The sequence below is a fragment of the Nicotiana tomentosiformis genome, chromosome 6 (genome assembly GCF_000390325.3).
Source record: "Nicotiana tomentosiformis chromosome 6, ASM39032v3, whole genome shotgun sequence".
In the NCBI taxonomy this organism is placed as follows: Eukaryota; Viridiplantae; Streptophyta; class Magnoliopsida; order Solanales; family Solanaceae; genus Nicotiana; species Nicotiana tomentosiformis.
Window position 1 is genome coordinate 38,448,351 of NC_090817.1, and position 6,134 is coordinate 38,454,484.

Sequence of the window (6,134 nt, forward strand, 5' to 3'; positions counted from 1 at the left end):
CAAACACAAATAATAACATCATAACAAATAATCAAAGGCTAAAACACAAATTGAACTTCTCTTAAGTTCAAGAATCTTCAAACTTCAAACCAAAACATCTGATTCAAGCCTAACCAATCCAGATACCAAACCTGGCATATAAGTCCCAAATGACAAAACGAACCTATTTTAACATCCGGAACTAAAATCACAATTCGATATCACCAAAGTCAACCCCCGTTCAAACTTAGGAGCTCTCCAAACCTTCAAATATCCAACTTTCGGCAAATAGCGTCAAAACACCCTAGGAATCTCCAAATCCACATCCGAACATACGCCTAAGTCCAAAATCATCATACAAACCTATTGGAATCATCAAATCACTAATCTGAGATCGTTTACACAAAAGTCAAACCTTGGTCAACTCTTATAACTTAAGTTTCCAACAAAGGAACTAAGTGTTCCAATTTACTCCAAAACCTTCCCGAAACCAAACCAACCATCCACGCAAGTCAGAGAAAATGACCAAGCACATAAGAAGCATCAAATGGGGAAACGGGGCTCAAATACACAAAACAACTAGCCGAGACATTACACAAATAATTACTCTCCAAAATATTAGCACAAAAACCCCAATTGTCTCCTATAAATCAATATTCCAAGTGCATAAAACAATGGGGAATCTAGATCTAACATCAAAAACCAAGAAGAGATTATTTACCCTCCAAAGTGTGGTGAAAATTTCTCCAAAACGCGTCTCTAGCTGAGCTCCAAATCTCCAAAACAATGAAAAATGAGCTAAACCCTCGAATTATAACACTGCTCAGCGTTTTTTGCATTTGCGGACAATTCTGTTGCTTCTACAACATTGCTTTTGTAGTAAAAATCGCGCATCTGCGAGTCCACTTAAACTCTCACACCCTTGCATATGTGGAGCTTAACTGTGCTTCGGTGATCCCGCAGGTGCGGACACCTTCGCTTCTGCGCAAATCCTCAAGTCCGTTTGCCTTCGCTTCTGCAAACCAATCTCCGCATATGCGGGCTCACGTATGCACCGGTTTATCACATTTGCAGATCTTCCATCCTCCAGCCATACTCACATCTACGATTACCTGTTCACTTTTACAAACTCACACCTATGCACAATACATTGCAGGTGCGACGCACCAGCACTAGAACTACCAAGCAATATCAAATTGATATGAAATCTATTCGAAACACACTCGGGTCCTCCGGGACCCCATCCAATCGTACCAACAAGTCCAATATATCACCTAAACCCATTCAAGGGCTCAAAATACCACAATTAACATCAAAACCAAGAATCGTCAATCAAGATCAAAATCTTAAGTTCATAAACGTCCAACTTCATACCAAGCGTTCGATTCAAGCCTAACTAATCCAGATTTCAACAAAACTTTGCACAAAAATTCCAAATGGCAAAATGAACCTATTTCAAGTGTCGAAACCACAATCCAAACCCGATATCATTAAAGTCAACTCTCGGTCAAACTTGTGAACTTTTTCAACCTTTAAATTTTCAACTTTCGACAATTAGAGCCAAAACATCCTAGGAACCTCCAAATCCAAATACAGATATATGTCTAAGTCCAAAATTATCATACAAACCTATTGGAACCGTCAAAATACAAATCTGAGGTTGTCTACAATAAATTCAAACTCTGGTCAACTCTTACAACTTAAACTTCCATACTATGTGTCTCAATTCACTCTAAAACCTTTCCTAAACCAAGCCCAACCATACCTGAAAATCATCAAACATCAAATAGACATACGGAAAAAATCAAATAGGGTAACCAGCTAAAATACATAAAATTATCGACTGGGTCATTACACTTTGACTATCGTAGCCTTGTCGTTATAAATTTGACCTTCTTCTACATCTATATGTCGAGGGTTAGTTATTATTAAAGTTTCCTCAAATCTTGTATTCTACCAATCTTCACCATCGCCTGAGCCAATCATATTAACTGCATCACCATTATATCTCTCTTATATAACTAAGCTTTGTGTACATTCTAAGGGAATCTTAAACCAATTGGAACCATTAACACAATATTCTGAGGTCGTTTTCACAAAAGGAAAACCTCGGTCAACTCTCATAACTTAACCTTCCAATCTTTGAACTCGATGTGACAATTCACTCCAAAATCTTTTTGAAACCAAACCAACTATCCCCGCACATCACAAAACAACAAAGAAGCATACAGGAAGCATCAAATAAGGGAACCGAGCTCAAATACACAAAATGACCGGCTGGGTCGTTACTTTCTCCCCTCCCCGTAAACAAATATTTGTCCTCGAACGAGTTTAGAATCATACCTAGGATATCAAAATAATGAGGGTATCGACTCTGCATATCATGATCGCTCTCCCAGATCACCTCCTCGACTGGTTGACCTCTCCACTGAACCTTCACCGACGAAATACTTTTCGACCTCAGCTTTCAAAACTACCTATCCAAAATGGGCACGGGCTTCTCATCGTAAGTCAAATCCTTGTTCAACTGTATTAAGTTAAAATCAATACATGCCATGGATCCTTATAGTACTTCTGAAGCATGGAAACATGAAACACCTGATAAATTCTCAATAAGCTGGGTGGCAAAGCAAGTTTGTAGGCCACCACACCCACTCTCTCTAACACCTAGAAAGGACCAATACATCAAGGCCTCAACCTGCCCTTCTTCCCAAATCTCATCAAGCCTTTTATAGGAAAAACTCGGAGAAGAACTATCTCACCCTCCATGAAAGCTACATCACAAACCTTCCTATTAGCATGGTTCTTCTTCCTGGACTGTGTTGTACGAAGCTGCTCCGGAATAATTTTCACCTTTTCCAAAGCATCACAAACCAAATATGTGCCCAACAATCTAGCCCCACCCGGCTTAAACCAACCAATCAGAGAACGACATCACCTCCCATATAGGACCTCATACAGAGCCATACTCGACTGATAGTAGTTGTTGTATGCAAACTCCGCTAATGGGAGAAACCGGTCCAACTGACCTCAGAAATCTATGATGCAGGCTCTCAATATATCTTCCAAAATTTGAATAATCCACTCGGACAACTAGACTGTCTAGTGGTGGAATGTGGTACTCAAATTAACCTATGTGCCTAACTCACGCTGAACCGCTATCCATTAATGCAAAGTAAACTGAGTGCCTGGATCCGAGATAACGGACACGGGCACACGATGCAAGCGGACAATCTCCTTGAGGTAGATCTTAGGGAACTGCTCCGAAGTATAGGAGTCATGACTGGAATGAAATGTGCAGACTTGGCCAGTCTGTCCACAATGACCCAAACAACGTCAAATTTCCTCAATATCCGTGGCAAACCTACCACAAAATCCATAGTGATGTGCTCCCACTCCACTCAGTATATCAATCTTCTAAAGCAAACCACTAGGTCTCTAATGCTCATACTTAACCTACTAAAAATTCAAACACCGAGCAATATATCCAACAATGTCTTTCTTCATCCCCCGCCACCAATAATGCTGCTTCAAATTTGGAACACAGCACCAGCCTTGAAGTCGCAATACACTATTATCACCAATTGACACTTCTTTAGCACCATCTCATTGCATCGTGTACTTGGGGACAATCAAGTGGGGATTATCATATTGGCGAGCCTTGATGTGCTCAAACAAAATTGACTGGGATACAACACAAGAAAAAACCTTGCTAGGCTCAATATATCCAATCTTAAAAACATGTTAGACAAAGTCTGAACATCCATAACCAAAGACCTCTCCCCAGTTGGAATAAATGCTAAACTCCCTATACTCTCTGCCTTTCTACTCAAGGCATCTGCTACCATATTATCCTTCCTCAGATAATAAAGAATGGTGATATCATAGTCCTTTAATATCTCCTACCACTTCCGCTGCCTCAAGTTCAAATCCTTTTGCTTGAATAGATGTTAAAGACTCCGATGATCCATATACATCTCACAAGACATGCCATATAACTAATGCCTCCAAATCTTAAGCGCGTGTACAATATTTGCTAACTCCAAATCATGCACTGGGTAGTTCTTGTCATGGGACTTCAATTGGCACGACGTGGAGGCAATCCCCTATCATCGTGCATCAACACAGACCCAATGCCAACCCTCGAAGCATCATAATAGATTGTATATAAACCTGATCTCGAAGGCAAACCACCACTAGAGCCATAGTCCAAGCTGTCTTGAGCTTCTAAAAGCTCTCCTTACACTCATCTGGCTACCTGAACGAGCGCCCTTCTGAGTCAACATAGTCAATGAGGATGCAATAGATGAAAATCCCTTTACAATGCGATGATAGTAACCTACCAAACCTAAAAAACTCCTAAGCTCTGTAGCGGTAGAAGGTCTAGGCCAACTCTGAATTGCCTTAATCTTCTTTGGGTCCACCTTGATCCCATCACTAGATACCACATGACCCAAGAATTCCACCAAATCTAGCCAGAACATGCACTTGGAGAACAAAGCATATAGCTTCTTCTCCCTCTAAATTTGAAGCACAGTACCTAAATGCTACTCATGCTCATCTCTACAACGGGAATACACCAATATATCATCAATGAACACAATAACAAAGGAATCCAAATAAGGTTGGAACACACTATTCATCATGTGAATGAAAGCTGCTGGGCATTCGTCAACCCAAACGACATCACCAAAAACGCATAATGCTCTAGTCTTAGGGATGTCCAAATCCCTAATATTCAACTGGTGATACCCTGATCTCAAGTCCATCTTCGAGAATACCCTAGCACCCTGATACTGATCAAATAAGTCATCAATGCATGGCAGGGGATACTTTTTCTTGATGGTTACCTTGTTCAACTGTCGATAGTCAATACGCATTCTCATAGACCCATCCTTGTTTTTAACAAACAACACCGGCGCACTCCAAGGTGAAACACTAGGAACCCCTTATCTAACAACTCTCACAATTGTTCCTTCATTTCTTCAACTCCGTTGGAGCCATACGATATGGATGAATAGAGATAGCCACATGACCAATACCAAATCAATATCCCTATCGGGTGATTAGACTTAGATAATTATAGAAATCATGATTGAGAATATTGCAGAATCACTCTTAATGTCAGAGGTACAAGAGAGATAGTACAACAACCATATTCTATAATAGCTATATGATAAAGTCAGTAAGAATAATACCAGCCTCATAAGAAGTCAGTATGAAGCTTTCACCAGATTGTGTATGCACCAGAGGTACAAGTATTATAGTAGAGCTTCAAGTTGTGGATGTGAATTATACCTATGTGGAAGGGAGGTTATGAAAGAGATAGAAGATACGATGCGAGATTTTAAGGTAAGTAAGGTAAATATGAAGAAGGTACGCGATACTCAAGTGCAAAAAGTTGTGAATAGTCTATACTTCAGATACAGGGCTAGAAGCACTGGGATTCAGTATCCAGAAATGATAGCAGTATCGTCAGTGACATATCTTCCAGCCTATGATTTCCAAGTACCGAGAGGTCTAGTTAAGAGATTAAAGAAGAGTTAGAGACGATGTGATGTCTCGCTTGGGGTTCCAAAATAACATAAGGAAATCTATGGTGCAAGCAAGTTAAAGGAAGGTTGTGAGTATTATAAATAGATAGGTGTAGGTTGCAAGCTAAAGTATGGTAGAGCGACAAGGTTTTAGGAATACAAGAGTAAGGATAAGAAAATGTGAGTGAGAAGGTGATGAGACTAGGTAAGTCCTCGGTATTAAGCCCATTAAAACAAGAGAGCTGATGGTTTCTGTAAGTTATAGAAATCTCAATATAGCCTGAATAACTCAGAGGAGTCTAAGACTAGGAGCATTTAGAAGAGATGAAATGCTGCCCTAGTAGTAGAATGAAAGTGTAATTGTGATAAATGATAAGAGAATGACGTTTAGGCCTTCGATTGAGTAATGATTCATAGAGAAGGGATTTCATGAATTGCAAGGGATTAGAATACCCACATAAGATGAACCACATTGGGATTCCATGAAATACAATTGTTGAAGTATAATATCTCCCCTAGGTGGATGAGGCAAATCACTTCAAATATTCCCCGATGAGACGTGAGCCCTAGTGACAACGTGTTACGTAAGAGATTTCAAGTTATCATTGGTAGATTATAGAT